We start from the raw sequence: 17,762 nt of genomic DNA, 5'->3' as shown, positions 1-17,762 counted from the left end.
TTTCCTTGAGTCAAGCTAAGTTTAATAGAAACATTTTAAATTTCACAGTGGGAAGATTTTCTTATGTTTTGATTGTTATGGATTCATACTTTTATCATCTTGTTGATGGAGAATATTATTTGTACTTTTCTTTATGTAATTTATTGAAGTATAGATGTCTCTGTAATTATGGAATCAATTATTATAAATGTTTTTTGGTACCATTTTTGGTCTTGGACCAAGGGAAGTATACTAAAGTCTGCTATTATTTATGTATTTCTAGTCTCTTTGAGTCTCTCGTAGTTTCTGCTAAATGAAAGAAGCTACTGTGTTATTTGCTGCATATTTTATAAATATTTTATTTTCACTGTGAATTGTAGCATTTAGCATTTGTAAAGTGCTCTTTGACTTGTTAATAGGTTTGGGTCTAAATTCTACTTAGTTGGATTTCAAAATCTCAATTCTTTCTTTGTATTTTCTTGGTATACCTTTGTGCATCCTTTCATTGTTAGCATTTCTGAATTGTTTTATGTGTGTCTTTGTCTTTTATGTGCAGCAAAGAGTTGGGTTTTGCTTTGGAATCAACTGTTTTGTCCTTTTAATAGGGGGGTTAAGCCCTCTGTTGGTAGATATGTTTGGTTTCAGTAGCTCATTTTTGTTACATGTAAGATGTAGCATATAATATTTGATGATGATAAGTGCTATTGAGGAAGATAAAGGAGGGGGAGGAGAGTAGGAAATGCTAGGGGGGAGTTTTCTATTTTAAGTAAGTGGTCAGGGAGAGCCTCCACGAGAAAGGGACTTTCGCACAAACTCTTGAAGTAGGTGAAGGAATGAGTCGTTTGGATAAGTGGGCTAAGACTTACCCTGACTGAGAGAACAGCAAGGCCCTGAGGCACAAGATTACTTGGTGTGTTTTCAGAGAACAGCAAGGAGGCTGGTGTGACTGGAGCGCTGTGTGCAGGAGAATAGTAGGAGACAGGCCAGAGGGGATAAAGTCGAGGGTATCAGAGCCCTCAGTCTCAGGGAGGGAAAGGACTATCCCTTGACGAGGAATTTTAGTGCCAGATGTTGAAATAATATTACTTCTGCCATTCCACAGTCATAAATTAATAACTCTGTGAGAATGCATTAGTAACTCTGGGAATTCCAGCCTAGGTGGGAGAAAGAAGCCAGTCTTACAGGTTTTATATTTTGGGGTGCAACTCAAATTATGCATGAAATAGTTTAATCTCTGCTGATTTTGAAGGTTGGATTATGAAACACCTTCCAATGCAGTGGAAATGATCCTTGAATATATTCCTCAAATCTCTGATGTTACAGTTTCTACTTTATATTCTACCCCCAAACTCATCAGATACAGCTTCACAACTGCAGCTTTTTGCTGTTTAGCTGAAGGCGTGAATTTACAGGGGAATAACTTTATTGAAACATAGCAATGAAATATACCTTGACTAATAAATGTTTAAAAAGCAGAAAAACATTAAAATTCTATACAGAGACGCTTGACCAAAGGCCAGCACACAGTTTTTTGAATTCTTTTAAAAAGTATTCAGCTTAAAACAGTTTGTTCTTTTTATAAAGAAATATGTTGTTTTAACAGAAAACTGTATGACAGAGAAGGTAGAATGAAATGAGTGTACCTATGAGGGAAGGGTTAAGGGTGAATTAAGTCTGTAATCCAGGAAAACAATGTTTAAGATTCCAGTGGATGGGAACAGAGAAGGGACAAACTTTCAATACATGCAGGATTACTTGTTCCTTGTCTTTCTGTGTTTCATTTTGCTGCACTTAATTTTCTCTTTCCTCTTTTTTTTTCTCCTTCACCTTTTTTTTTTTCTTAAGCTAAACTGTCAGTGAAATGCTGTCTGAATAAGTCACAACTCATAGAAAACTGAACAGTGCATTGTAAAATAGGACACAAAACAAAAGACTTCATCTGAGAGCTGAGATCATCGCGTTGGGGTACACAGACCCAGTGCAGCAATTCAACAGTGTTTCTTAGAGCCTTAGACAGTTTCCACAATTCTTGGTGTGCTATTGCCCCCTGCTGTTCGTATGGAAGCACTGACAACAGAAATAGGTTTTCAAAACGTTCCATGTTTTAGTCTAATTTAGCGTGCTATCAGAGAAAGTTAGACGAAGCAGTTCAAATATTTAAAACAATAATTTAAGGAATTGTTTTCTAAAAAGCTGAATATCAGAGAAATCCCAAAGCATCTTCCCTACTCCCCAATATATCAAAAAGAAATGTATGATTCTGTTATTTGGCTAATGAATCTAGTTTCCTTTTTAAGTTTCTGAAGAGAGCAAAGCACAAGGCAATTGAGGTAGCTCGGAGAAAAAGTGGTGAAGTAAGCAGGGAAAATGGAGGGCAAAATGTGCAAAAGGAGGGGGTAATGAATAATTTACATACAGCGAGGGTAAAGCAGTTCAGTCCTGAACAGATCATTCGCATTCCTCTGAGCATGTTGGATAGAAACTGTTTTGTCTCCACAGAAGAGGGTGGATGGGTCATTTGTGAACCTTCAGGTCTTCTGCCTCCTTGTTCTTGGGTTTGGTCATGAAAACTTCTCAGAACCATTATGATGTGAATTGGGGCCCCTGAAGCAGAGTAGAAGCATATAATCCTTGGAGCTAATTTCCTGATTTACTCTGCAATTTCTAAAGAGGTCTGGGCTGTCTACTGGATGAAAGTCAGCCCATGTGCAAATATGTGTGTTCTGAGCATAGGAGTTTCATGTTATTTTTTCCAGGTTTCATAACTCTAGCAACCATGGGCTGCTAGTTCCTGCATGCCAGTTCTTCCAGTGGGATTAGGTAATTAGGTGCCAGGATCCCCTCCACTCAGTAAAAGCAATTTAAAAACTAGGGGCCTTGTTTCAGCATTTTGTTTTTGCTTAGACTCTTTCTCCATGAGGAACATGACTAGAGAAGAATCTTTTAATATTTAGAAAATCACATGCATATTTATATACAAAATTACATCCTGTTATGATAAACCTAGAAATCCAGCCTGAACTACTGTTGAAAGATTTAGTTTTGGCTGTAAATACCACTAAGAATGTCGTTTCTAACTTCTGAAGTCCCCACCTCAAAGGCACAAATGATGAATTCTAAGATAAAAATTTGAGAAAACATTTACATCATTTATTTCAGATAACAATAAGCTGATTCCTTAATACTTGAGGTAGTTACGTTCACAGTGTTGGTTTTAGTGCTTATAGAATTTTGTTTCTCCTGTGTGATATTTTACTGTTTACTTACTTAAATGTGTATTTTCCACTATGGCAGATGTTTAAAGATATGGTGAAAAATATGATAGACTCTGCCTTTAAGCTTTTTATAGTAGTTTAGCAAAATGTAGAACAACAGTATGATAATCACATAAGAAGGAGCCAAGAGTAGAAAAATAATTTCCCATTCCTTTTCACTTTATCATTTTATTCCCTTTCATTCCGTTCCGTGTCATTCCATTTCTTCTCTTTACTATTTTATTTTATTTGTTCATTTTGTTTAAATTACAAATCAGGAAAGCTGATTGTCCTTTTTATTTATCTTTGCACAACCCCTAGTACTCCAGCACTGAATGAAATATGAGCACTTACTAGTTGCCTTAGTACTATCCTGTGCCTATGTAAACTAGATGCACATTTGATTTCAACAGAGGAAAAGAGTGAAATTAAGGGGAATTTATATAGACCTAGATGGAAGTATTAGAAATATATTTTTTGTGTTCAAACTCTAAGGGGTAATAAGAAACTTTTTAAATGAGAAAAACTAGAACACAAAAATTCCACCATGTAAGTACTTGAATCTTTTTTTTTTTAAACATCTTTATTGGAGTATAATTGCTTTACAATGGTGTGTTAGTTTCTGCTTTATAACAAAGTGAATCAGCTATACATATACATATATCCCCATATCCCCTCCCTCTTGAGCCTCCGTCCCACCCTCCCTATCCCACCCCTCTAGGTGGTCACAAAGCACCGAGCTGATCTCCCTGTGCTATGTGGCTGCTTCCCACTAGCTATCTATTTTACATTTGGTAGTGTATATATGTCCATGCCACTCTCTCACTTCGTCCCAGCTTACCCTTGCCCCTTCCGTGTCCTCAAGTCCATTCTCTACATCTGCGTCTTTATTCCTGTCCTGCCACTAGGTTCATCAGAACCATTTTTTTAACAAAAATTCCATATATATGTGTGAGCATATATTTGTATGAGCATGTATTTGTTTTTCTCTTTCTGACTTACTTCACTCTGTAGGACAGACTCTAGGTCACTACAAATAATTCAATTTCATTTCTTCTTATGGCTGAGTAATATTCCATTGTATAGATGTGCCACATCTTCTTTATCCATTCATCTGTTGATGGACACTTAGGTTGCTTCCATGTCCTGGCTATTGTAAATAGAGCTGCAATGAACATTGTGGTACATGACTCTTTTTGAATTATGGTTTTATCAGGGTGTATGCCCAGTAGTGGGATTGCTGGGTTGTATGGTAGTTCTATTTTTAGTTTTTTAAGGAACCTCCATACTGTTCTCCATAGTGGCCGTATCAATATAAGTTCCCACCAACAGTGCAAGAGGGTCCCCTTCTCTCCACGCCCTCTCCAGCATTTATTGTTTCTAGATTTTTTGATGATGGCCATTCTGACTGGTGTGAGGTGATACCTCATTGTAGTTTTGATTTGCATTTCTCTAACGATTAGTGATGTTGAGCATCCTTTCATGTGTTTGTTGGCAATCTGTGTATCTTCTTTTGATAAATGTCTCTTTAGGTCTTCTGCCCATTTTTGGATTGGGTTGTTTGTTTTTTTGATATTGAGCTGCATGAGCTGCTTGTAAATTTTGGAGATTAATCCTTTGTCAGTTGCTTCATTTGCAAGTATTTTCTCCCATTCTGAGGGTTGTCTTTTCATCTTGTTTTCGTCTTTTCCTTTGCTGAGCAAAAGCTTTTAAGTTTCATTAGGTCCCATTTGTTTATTTTTGTTTTTATTTCCATTTCTCTAGGAGGTGGGTCAAAAAAGATCTTGCTGTGATTTATGTCATAGAGTGTTCTGCCTATGTTTTCTTCTAAGAGTTTTATAGTGTCTGGCCTTACATTTAGGTCTTTAATCCATTTTGAGTTTATTTTTGTGTATGGTGTTAGGGAGTGTTCTAATTTCATTCTTTTACATGTAGCTGTCCAGTTTTCCCAGCACCACTTACTGAAGAGGCTGTCTTTTCTCCATGGTATATTCTTGCCTCCTTTATCAAAAATAAGGTGACCATATGTGCATGGGTTTATCTCTGGGCTTTCTATTCTGTTCCACTGATCTCCCACGTTCCCTTAAATAGAAAAAGGTGCTAAATGTCTCTTCATAGCCTATTTGGCCATAGTTGTCCCACCTACAGTTTTAAAAACAGACTGAACTTGATCTTCTGAAATCCTTCCTTGAACCGCAGCTCATTCTCTTTAAGAAGTCCCGGGAGAGAGGTCCTATTGGTATTGTTGATAGTCCCTAAAAGGTGAGGATGGTAACTGGTATGAAGGCAGCTGGGAGGGGTCTTCAGCAAACGGAGGGCTGTTGGGAAACTGGGCAGAGGCAAATCTGGTTAACAAGATACCAGCTCCTTCGATGAGAGCTAGCAGAATGCCACCCATCGCGGCTGACCCAACCATGGCCACTGGTCCATTTCTTGCTGCCAGGATGGCTCCTGTTAAGGCACCACTCGTGATGCAGTTCCAGGGGTCTTCTTTCCCTCTGACATGAACCATACTGCAGTCAATCATGGAAAACAGACCTCCGCAAACTGCAAAGCTACCTCCCAACTGCAGAGCCCTGGTTCTAATAGCTGTCAGATTCCCTCATAGTCTGTGGTTTACTCCCACCCGAGAATTGCGAAAACCTTTGCTTGAAAGATCCCACCACCTATGGCTCCCATCGTAAAGACCCCATCACAGTCGTCCACATTGCACCAGGGGCAAGGCTTGTGTCGTGTACTCCTCCGTCTTGACTCTGCCGCTCCTGAATCTCTTTTTAATGATTATCGTAAGTTGCCAAAACATATGAATTTTCAACATTTCTGCCTGTGCAATTCTTATCAGATCTGAGTACATGCAACCTATTGAAGATTTGGTAGAAACCTGAAGATAGGTAGCGAGCAATGATGATGCCTGTTTTTCAAAAGGAAGCTGAAACTTATTTTCTTTTTGAATCAAGAACTAACTTATCAGTGTTTCACTGTACAAAATTCATAGTATATTGGAACATGCTTTTTGCCACCTTAATGGTGTAACCCAAATTGTCTGCTACTATTTAATTGTTCTACTTAAATTGTATTGAATGCCAATATCTAAGAAAACTGTCAGCATAAGTGGTTCCAGAATTTCATTGGGTTACTGAGAAGTGGATCTTCTCTGCAAGTATACTATGTTATACTATAGAGTATTCTATATATGTAGTTTTCATATATAGTATCTATATGTAGTTGTACTATGAAGTTATCTATATCTAGTAATGCAGTATTCCATTAATGTCTAATATTTGAGAACATTTACAATATGAATTGTAATGGAACTTAATCTAAGAGACATTCAATTAACTTTTTTTTCTTTTTACATTTCAATACTGGATATTAATAAGAAAGATAGTCAAAATAATTATGATCAATATTATGTCAAAAATAATAAATGCTTGGTGTTAGTCTACATACAATTCAGTTTTTGGTGTAAAGTTCTTTGGTTGCAAGAAGGAATATTTAGTTTATTTCACTAATAGAAATATCTTCTAATGCTAGATGGCCTCTTGGTATTTCTTCTGCTGTTGATTTTTAGCATTGTTATCTGTGATTACATGAGTGGAGTTGAGTGGGGAGGTACTCATCATGTTTATTCCAAATAAGACTATGTAACGGATTGCTATAGTAATAATGAGGTAGACAGGCAATGCAACTGCCTGATATTTTTGAGGCCAATAGGTTAAGCCTTAGGTGTTCAACCAAGATTCAGGAATAAAAGGCCACATGAGATATAGTGTGCACCAAAATTGGGAGCTTAACAACAAAGAAAGCCATAGATCGCTCTTTCTGGAAATGGCAAGGGTGACTTTTCCATCATTTTTTCTGTGGCTGTAGACAATCTTGGGCCCGTCTTGCTGGCAGCTCGGCCTCCTGAGTGCCGAGTGCCCTGCAGGAGGAGAAATTGAGGAAAAGGCCAGGGAGTCACCCGCTGGTGTGCAGGCGCACCGCCTTCGTACCGGGCCGGAGGGTGCAAGCTGTAGAGTAGGTTTATGTTCTTCTTTCTTTCCCGTCTCAAGTCCCATGGACTCCGCCTAGAAAGTTTGGAACTGTTTTCTGGTAAGTGGTCGTGTGGAAATTAGTATGGAAGAAGCTCACAGGGTTCAACAAATAGTTGACAGGAACTGTAGTTTAAATAGTGTAAAGTCTTTTAATTTTAGTGTTTTGTGACTCTTCACATCAGGCATTGCCTAAAAGCATGTTTAAAAAAAAGCTTCTGAGTTTCATATGTGCGGTGGCTTCATGTCTAGTCAATCGTCACAAGGCATTTTATAAGTGCTTCATTGCATATGGTGCTGGGCTAGGTGCTGATGAGGGAGAACAGCACAGACTGTGTTCCATCCTCGAGTTATTTATAATAGAATGTGAGAGGAATAAAAAGAAGTCCGAAAGCACAGAATTAGAAGAAAAAGTAAGGTAGATAGCGTCTTGCTTCTATTTCAGTGAAGTGTCTTTGGGGAGGCTTGGTTAGTATAGGGTGGAGTGGTTGAAACTGTTGAAGGTACAGACCTTCTCAAATTATCCACCAAAAAGTTGGAATTCATGAATATAGATCCCCCTCTGTACAGGAAGCAATCTGCCTGTCTCTGTCCCTGTCTCTGTTTTGCTTTGAAACCCCGATCTCTGTCTGGATGGCTGAAAACAATGGAAATTATTAGAGCTCCTCATAATTGATCACTCTTGCCAAAGCCATATTGATAGATATGGTTGGGATTTAGGACAAAAACAATAGCCCACATGACTTGGAAAATGAAAATAAATGTGCTGCTGAGATGCTGAAAATATATCATTAAATAGCCTAAGAGGTATAGGAAATAATTTATGTATGTTTTAGGCTGGTCAGTATGAGGTTTGTATTTTAAATGGTCTCTTCTCTCAATTCAAATTGCCTTAGGCTTCTGGCTTTTTAAAAATACTTTGTATTCATGAACACTTCTTTTATAATTGATGGGGATGTTTGCTTATGGCCCAACTCTAATTTGTAAGCTGGAAAGTTCATTTATTTATTCATTCCACATCTATTATGTATTTACTGTGTGCCAGATATGATGATAGTGATTGGTCTTTACGTTAATTATAAAGCATACTTAAAATTTTGTGAGCTCTATTTACCTAAATTCCAAGAAATCATGTTCAGAGAACAAATCAAGGCAAGAGCAAGTGGGTCTGTTACATTTTGTCTAGATCTCTATTGTAGCAGTTGTCACACTTTCCTTTTTTACATTAATTTTGCCTGCTGGAATGAGAGCAGAGCATGGTCTGGATTTGATCATCAGTGCGTTCTCAGCATCTGACACAAAACTTGAAACATAATAGAGACCCAGCAAAGGAGGTTTGGATGAATTTAAAGCACCACATACACAAACATAACATTGTTCTTTCTGAAGACATTTTTATTTTCACTGGGTGTCAAGGCCGTTTCACACTGGAATATCTTCCTCTAGGAAGAGGCAACATCTTTTCGTAAAAACCCTTGTTATCTAAATATCTTTCTTCCAGAATTAGACTGAACATTGATCTGAAGCACTAAGATTCCCTCTTAGTGGAATCTGATTAAAATCATTTTTGTTATAATTAAGGTCTTCAGGTTCCAAGTGAGTATTTGCTTGACATTTATGAGAACAGTTACTTTATATTAATCAATAATATTTTTCAATTTGCCTGGTAGGTAAAAATCAGGCTTTAGAGAAGCAGTTCTTATTTGGGAGATGCCGATGATGAGCTTTCTGAGGAGCCCTTCTCGTTCATCTCGCACTTGTTGCTTTCTGTGTTTTCAGTGGGTTTATGTCCACCTAAATACATTTCAGAAGTGCTTTGAGTATGAAACAGTGCAGAAAGGAGACAGCAACCATATGCAGCCAGAGGATTATGTAATTCACATGAAATTCTTGATGATTCCCATTTAGGGTGGGAGTTAATGGTAGTACTTCGGAGTAAAATCCCTGATGCTACGTTTATTAGATCTCATATGGGACTGATGGGATTGTCACTTACCATTGAGTAAATTGTGCACTGTACAAAGAAACTGATCTAAGGTGCACACTGTTTATATCATAGACTTATCAATTTGAATATTTACTGAGACAATTTTATGGCAGAGGGCAGTCAAGTTTCTTGTTCAGATAAAATTAGTATATTATGATACATTTTCTGGCAAATGGAAGTAAAATGTCTTGAGGAAGAGGTACCTTGTTTTTTTTGTTTGCACAAATGCTCTGTATGGGCTAATGGTGGCCTGAACTTGGACAAGTTACATAACTCCTTTGGCCTTCAAGTGAAGATATTAATCCCTACCTCACTAAATTGGTTGACAGTGTTAGACATGTCTGGCATATGGTCAGCATTCAAGAAATGCTTTTGAATGAATATGAAAGCACTGAGATTAATGTGTGTGGTAAAGGTTTGATAAGTTGCAGCTCACTTTTGCCTTGAATAAGGGGAATTTTAGAGGGATTAAGTATATGTGTAAATATATGTATTTGAACTTTTGAACTTAAGTGTTTCACATTTTACACTTATTACTATGTGGTATTACCTTGGATATCCATACTGAGATGTTTGGGGTCCTTCTTTATTTTCCTGAGGGGTATGCATCCAGCATAAAGAAAATTATGATAATGTGACCTATTGAAAGGAAAATAGTGTCTCGTAGTTGAGTTTCTTTTGGAATCCCAAAATACTGGTATCCTAGGTTTAGAAGGGTCTGTTTGAATTTCCCTTGATTTATCAAATACATATTAGTCAGTTATTACATGGGAGTATCTCTGCTATGCACTAGGGCTGTAAAGATAACCAAGATACTATTGTCAAGTAGTTGCAAGTCTTTGCATGAACACTTCCAGGGACAATTCACAATTACTAACTTGATTTTTAGGAATCTCTTTTAAGACGAATCAAAATTTGTCTTCCTGTAACTTTCATTTATTGGTGTTAGCTTTACTCTTTGGGGCACAAAAAATAAGTCTGATTCTGTGATAGAAAGGTCCTTCTTATTAAGGTAATTAAGGTTTTTCAGAAACTTCTGTTCTTCAAGTTAAACATCACTGTGTAAATCTGCTGTTTCTCAAGCCTCTTCTCCCTCTTGCTCCCATTAGTGCCTTCCAGGTCATCTACTTACCTCTAAAGGTGTGGTAGCCACTGGGTATTCAGGGCTCCAGATGTATACCAACCACTGCAGGATACAGTAGTATGATCACTTCCCGCATTCCAGATTCTGTCCCTCAAATCTCTCTGAGTGTTCATTTTGTACTGTATTAAAAAGTATTGTATTTATTTTGCACAAGTTACCATGTAAAGTATTTTTGGGAAAAGGATAAGTGACCTCCTTGATTTCTTGAGGAGCTCTTCATATACTGTATTGGACATTCCAAAATGGGAACTATAATGAGGCTACCTTGCTAGAGTTCTGGGTTATTGAATTACGATTTGGAAGTCATTTTTGGTCCGGTTGGTTAAAGCCACTGTAATTCATACATTTTCTGACAGCTAAGAGGTGACTGACGAGCAGAGGAAGGACTTCTATAGTTTTGCACAATCCATTTCTATAAATTATTATCTCACTTAAACATTATGTTTCTTTTTGATGAACAAAGAATATGACAGGGAAAGAATTGTTCTACTTACAACTCTAAGCACTTACTAAAAAACCTTCCTATCTTCTTAACATTTTTATTTAAGTTAACAAATGTGTGGAACTCTCTTTATACCACGTGTACTCTGACTCAGTGTTTGGGACAGGTAGCCCTGCCTAGCAGAGTGCCAGAAGATGCCAGTTATAACTCAGCCACAATTTATAGGTGTGTGCACTGCTTTGCTTTGTTCCTTTTAGTAGAAGGAAAGGACAAAGAGAGATGCAGTAATTAATCGGAAGATGGGAACAGGGAAGAGAACTATGCTTAAATGAATGCAGAGTGTTTGGCAGTAGTGTGGGTTAGAATTAGATGGGTAGTGTGTTAGTTTCTTAGGGCTACCATGACAAATTACCACAAACTTTGTGGCTTAAAACAACAGAAATTTGTTCTGTCTTAGGAGGTCAGAAGTCCAAAATCAAAGTGTTGGCAAGGCCATGCTCCCTCTGAAGGCTCCACAGAAGAATCCTTCCTTGCTTCCTCCGAGCTTTGGTGGCTCCTGGCAATCCTTGGCGTTCCTTGGCATGTAGATGCATCACTTCAGTCTGTCTATGTTTTCACATGACTTTCTTTCCTGTGTCTCCTCTTGTCTCTTTGTCCAGATCTCTTTTTCTTATAAAGGCACCAGTCATTGCATTAGGGCCCAACCTAATCCAGCAGAACCTCATCTTAACTTGATGAACTGTAAAGATGCTATTTCCAAATAAAGTCATATTTACAGGTACTGGGGGTTTGGATTTGAACATATCTTTCTGGGTAACACAATTTAACCAACAACAGGTGAGATGGTACTAAATCATGGAACACTTTAAATGACGGGTAGAATAGTTGGGGTTTTATTTATAAGCCAGTGGAATCACTGGACAATTTAAGCAAGGGCACTGATAAGATACTTATTACAGGAAGGTCTGGCAGCAGGCATTATGCTTCAGTATACTGAACTGAAGATGAAGTTTAGAGGCTAGGATATTAATGAGGAGTATGTTGCAATGTTCCAGGAAACATGAACAAAAATTTATAGAGGAAGATGGGGAAGAGTGTATTTTCCAAAGGTGGCTCCAACAGTGTCTCTCATACCACTTGCTCTTCTGCAACGAGACCTCTTTACACCTTCATCAATAGTTGGTGTCTGTTTCTCTATCCATGAACTTGGGCAGAGCCAGTGACTACTTTGACCAATAGAATAGGGTGAAAGTGACACCACGTACCAGTTATATGCAAAGACTTTTCTTGGCCCAGCAGCTTTAACTCCCTTACCTCTTGGAAGATAGTCATGATGTAGGAGGTGTGACTCCCCTGAGACCACTGTGCTGTGGTGTGTCTCAATTTGGTGCTTCCAAGCCATATGGAGAGGCCCTAGAGGTAGGGCCAGGGCTGGGGTGAGGCAAGTGGGTTTTCTAGGGTGCAAAATTTAAGGAGACACTCGCTCTCAGGTGTACTTGCATAATACTGAGAGTGAGCACCTCCTTAAATTTTGCACTCTGGGAGATTCACTCTTAAGAAGGCACTCATTCTCAGGGGTCAGTAAGTACTGGGGCAGCACTTGAGAATTAGTGCCCCCTTAAATTTTGTGGCCAAGACACCTCTTCTTGCCTTACCCTAGTCCTCGCCCGTCCTGGAGGATGACATACCAAATGGAGAGAGAGAGGAGAGAGGAGAGAGAGGAGAGAGAGGGGAGAGAGAGGAGAGAGAGGAGAGAAGAATGGGCCGGTAAGGAGCTTGAGAGGGAGAGAGAGAAAGAATAAAGCAAGAGTGGTGCAAGACATTTAAGTGAGGAGACCATCTTGAATATTGATCTTCTGGCCTTAGCTACCAGCTGGATCAGGTAGATGAGATGAACCACTCAGCTGAGTCCTCCTTAATTCCTGATCCACAGAATCGTGAGTGAGTTTTTTATACAGCAATATATTACCCAAAGCACTCTTGCCAATATTATGTAGGACTGAGAGTTGACTGAGAAATACCGGGTAGCCGTATGTTTACTCAATTCTGATGGAGCAAAATATGTTTGATTGCTGCTTAGGGAGAAGGGATGAAGAAAGTGATGTAGAGAGATTATAGTCACTGGCAGCCTAGGAAATAGAATTTAAAGCTTTGCTTCTTCAACGCTCTGCTTAAACTACATACCCGTACAACTTTTAATGTTTGAAGTTGGCCAGAACAAAAAGATATACACACTCACAGTTTGAGTCTTCATAGAAACAAAGTCTGTTTTGATCTGACATGTAGAGGGTTGTGAAATTCTCATTTTTAAAGCAGATGGTCTGGATTCTGATGCTAAATGAATACAATTGTCCTTGGATCTCATTAACCCTCATATGGGATGGAGGGAACTCTGTATAGTTATTTCTTCTTGGCTTTGTCTGAACAAATCAAGCTTTGAAATGAAAGGTTTAGTTTTTACAAAGGCTGAATTTACTAATTTTTTTATTGAGTACCTCTGTTTCATGGTAATTTACACATTCTTTCAAATGGTTGTTGGCACGTTTATTTATTTTCCTTTGAAGTATTTTCTAGTTACTTGTAAACAAAGCTGAGAGAAAAAGCAAATTTGGAAAAAAATTAAGTAAGGGACTGTTTGGCAGAGGAGTTGTATTACACATAAAATTAAATATGATGGATATATATTTTAATATTTTATTTATTTATTTATGGCTGTGTTGGGTTGTTGGGTCTTTGTTGCTGCACACGGCTTTCTCTAGTTGCGGCAAGCAGCGTCTACTCTGTTGCGGTGTGCGGGCTTCTCATTGTGGTGGCTTCTCTTGTTGTGGAGCACGTGCTCTAGGGCGCGTGGGCTTCAGTAGTTGTGGCACGTGGGCTCAGTAGTTGTGGCTCACGGGCTCAGTAGCTGTGGCTCGCGGGCTCTAGAGTGCAGGCTCAGTAGTTGTGGCGCACAGGCTTAGTGGCTCTGCGGCATGTGGGATCTTCCTGGACCAGGGACTGAACCCGTGTCCCCTGCCTTGGCAGGCGGACTCTTAAGGGCTGTGCCACCAGGGAAGTCCCTGATGGATATTTTTATAACCCTTCAGTTCATTTTATAGGTTTCTCTGCTTGCTCCTACAAGTGGGCAGCGAGTAAAGATTTCCTGACCCATTATTCATTTCAACAAGGTGTTAGACATTTTTATGACCTCCTAGAGTACTTTATAGTCTGTACTACACAATTTAGCACCTAATTATATTCTGTGTTGTATTGTTCATTATTATATCATTGTATGATTCTTGTTCCCTCAAGTAGATTATGTGATCTTAAAAGGCAGGGACCATATCTTATATTGCTATATTTGTATTACATCTAGTATAGTGCTGGTCATGGTATCCACTTGGGAGAATTTAATTGATAGAAGTATATTAAGTAATTTTAGTCCCTCAAAGCTCAGTGAATGTGTCTATGGAGCATTTGTCATGGCTCTGGACTTAAGGGCACTGAGATAGGCAAGTTACTTTTCCTTTCTCCAGGGAATTTGTCATCAAGTGGAAGTACCAAGGTGAAGGATTGCTTTGACTGATGAAGTGACTTCTCCTTTTTTCCTTTAGTGTCAGACCAGGGCAGTTGAGAAGCAGAGAGGCATGCGCCATTGTGCTACCATTATCATTTTGATATAGATGATGGTTGACATTTTTTCCTCTTCATTTCTTCAGTTGGACAAGCCAGCTAATGGTGTCTGACCTGGGGAGGGATGGGTATCTTTTTTGGCTGAGCAGCTATAGGCTAAGTGGGTTGGCAGCCTTTACCTTTCTCTTGTTTTGAGTGAGCATGCTGTTTCTCAGGGCATTAGATCTACATTATTTTTTTTTTTATTGTGGTAAAATGTAGGTAACCCCAAATTTACCATGTTAATCATTCTTTTTTAAGATTTTTATTGAAATATAGTTGATTTACAATGTGTTAGTTTCAGGTGACTCAGTTTTTACATATTTATGTATATATATACACATATATATGTATCCTTTTTTAGATTCTTTTCCATTATAGGTTATTATAAGATATTGAGTATAGTTCCCTATACTTCAAGGTAGGTCCTTGTTGATTACCTATTTCATATATAGTAGTGTGTATATTTTAATCCCAAACTCCTAATTTATCCCTTCCCAGTCTTCCCCTTCGGTAACCATAAATTTGCTTTCTATGTCTGTGAGTCTATTTCTGTTTTATAAGTAAGTTCATTTGTATCATTTTTTTTTAGATTCCACTTGTAAGCGGTGTCATGTGATATTTGTCTTTCTCTGTCTGACTTCGCTTAGTATGATAATCTCTAGGTCCATCCATGTTGCTGCAAATGGCATTATTTCATTCTTTTTTATGGCTGAGTAATACTCATTTTAAACATTTTAACCATTCTTAAGTAGACAGTTAAGTAGCAATAAATATATTCACATTGTTGTGCAGCCATCACCAATATCTATCTCCAGAACTTTATCATCTAAAATTGAAACTCTGTACCCATTAAACAGTTACTGCCCATTTTCCTTTCCCCAAGCCCCTGGCAACTACCATTCTACTTTCTGTCTCTATGAATTTGATAACTAGGTACCTCTTACAGGTGGAATCATAATGTTATTTGTCCTTTTGTGTTTGGCTTATTTCACTTAACATAATAATCTTTAAGGTTCATCCATATTGTAGCATGAATCAGAATTCCATTCCTTTTTAGGGTTGAATAATATTCTGTTGTATGTATGTATAACATTTGTTTGTCCATTCATCCATTGGTGGACATTTGGGTTGCTTCCACCTTCTGGCTAGTGTGAATAATGCTCCTATGAACATGGGTGTACAAATATAGATCATTATTTTGAGCACCAATACTGATTTAATGCTCATGGTGAGCAAAATATCCTTATCACCCATTAAACTATCTGGAAGAATCAACATGTCTCTGGAATTTCATAACTTGAATTCAGAGACTTAAGTACTCATAGGAAAATGTGGCCTGACAATATTTTTTAGATTAGGACTGTGACCAGTACTTGCATTCAGTGAGTATGTCTTGTTTATTTATCCTTCAAAATGCTTTTTGTCTCCATCTTTCTACTTGTCACTGCTCCAAGGTATGTCTTCATTGCCATGAAGTAGGTGTACTGCAGTCACATCCTAACCAGTTTGTCTAACTTTTCTCCCCTTTCCAGTTTTTCTTATAAAGTACTGCTTTGGTCATTTTACTTTATTGAACAAAAACTTTCAGTCCCCGTCATTGTACAGGACAAAGCTCGAACTTGTTTGAAGGACTTTTGTAACCTGCTACCAGCTTACCTTTCAAGTCTTACTTCTATTTCCTTATACAAACTCTACTCAGAGTCAAAATTGTCTTCTCATTCCCCCCTGGACAAATCATCATTATTTTGACTTTTGCTGTTGATTCCACCATGTGGAAACTTTTTCATGCTGCCTTCAAGTGTTAAGTCAAACCTCAGTGTCACTGCTAAATCTTTTTAAAATAGACACATTTGAAAATGATTGCTTGCTCTTTTGAATACTTGTACACTCACCATAAGATTAATCATATTAATGTTTTTGTGGTAGCTAACATTTTTTGAGTTCTCCGGCTTGGCCTAAGGGCTTTAGTTGCATTATTTCATTTCACCTTTACAGCAGCATGTGAAGTATATACTATTATTATCCATTACGCAGATGATAAACTTGAGGCTTTGAGACACTAACTTGTCCCAAATCACACAAATAGTAAGTGGCAAATCTAGGGCTTGATCACAGGTTTTCTGCTGCTAAAAGCATCATTTTAAACGTACTATCTTAATTAGATTATAGACCTGTAGGTGAATAGGGTATTTGCTGCTAATGGTGTCTTCCATAGGGACTGCCTGTGGAGGTCAAAGTCAAAAAAAGACTGCCCATTGAGTGGAAACTTTTTTTTCTTTTTAACTAGCTCACTGTGGATGAGCTTGGCATGATTTTTCAACTGGTTACTTTCTACTGTTTCTTTAAGACCAGGAAGGCTTCCTGACTGCTCACATCTGATTAGGTATCCTTCTGAGGCACTTCCTTCTATCAGAGTACGTGCCACACTAACTGTATTTATCTGCTTGCTACATGTTTGTCTCCTCAACAGCATCTTTGCTTGAATTCCTAGTACCTAGAACAATATCCAGCACGTATGCGCAGTAAATGCTTATTAAATGAATTAACTGCATTTGTGACCATGATCCATACAAGGAGTTGGTTTCTAAATGTGTTGCTGTTATAGAGTTGAGTAATACCTAAGTCCAGTGAAGTTGAACAGGGTATATCCTCAAGGAGGCATAATGGGAATATAAATGAAAACTGTAATTTATTTAATTGTACTGCAACTTACATTACGTGGTATAATGGTATTTGTGGTCACTTTTAACAAAGGCTGATTGATTGGAAGGAGTTGACATCTATATTAAAAGAAGAGAGATCCTGAGTTTTAAAGGCATGGGTGTATTTGTAGGTACTTTGGGAGCAGATATAGTTTAATGTTTTGTATAATATTCTTTAAAATTAGCCAGTTATTTCTGGATATATGCTGTACACATAACCTTCTGATTAATAATTGGATTTCTCAAATACCTTGATACTCAAAACCAAATCCATAGAGAGTAGATATTAATATTTTGGTCACTGAAAAAAAGTATATTCCCCACAAAAATAGCAGATGATTTTTTATATTTAATTATTTACGAGTCTGCTAACGGTGTCTTAAAAAAATTGAAGCAGAAAAGCATAAGACGTTAGACAATGGTGATGTTACTAAAAAAATTTACCCAGAGTTCTTGCCTGAGAAGCCAACTAAACTCTTCATTTCTCTCTACAGATAGGCACAGCGGCATCTGGCACAATGCTTTGCACACAGTAGACCTGCAACACATACTTTTTAATTTTGTCAGTT

The 17,762-nt window shown here is 37.9% G+C and overlaps 2 pseudogenes; both read right to left on the bottom strand.

Moving 5' to 3' along the window:
- Nucleotides 1-5,466: 5,466 nt before the first annotated feature.
- LOC114890268 lies at nucleotides 5,467-6,226 on the bottom strand (annotated as a pseudogene).
- Nucleotides 6,227-6,686: 460 nt separating this feature from the next.
- On the bottom strand, nucleotides 6,687-7,107 carry LOC114890708 (annotated as a pseudogene).
- Between the last annotated feature and the right edge of the window lie 10,655 nt (nucleotides 7,108-17,762).

The sequence above is a fragment of the Monodon monoceros genome, unplaced genomic scaffold, assembly GCF_005190385.1.
Source record: "Monodon monoceros isolate NGI ecotype Baffin Bay Population unplaced genomic scaffold, NGI_Narwhal_1 Super_Scaffold_11, whole genome shotgun sequence".
Lineage (NCBI taxonomy): Eukaryota > Metazoa > Chordata > Mammalia > Artiodactyla > Monodontidae > Monodon > Monodon monoceros.
This window is presented reverse-complemented; position numbering and strand designations above follow the sequence as displayed.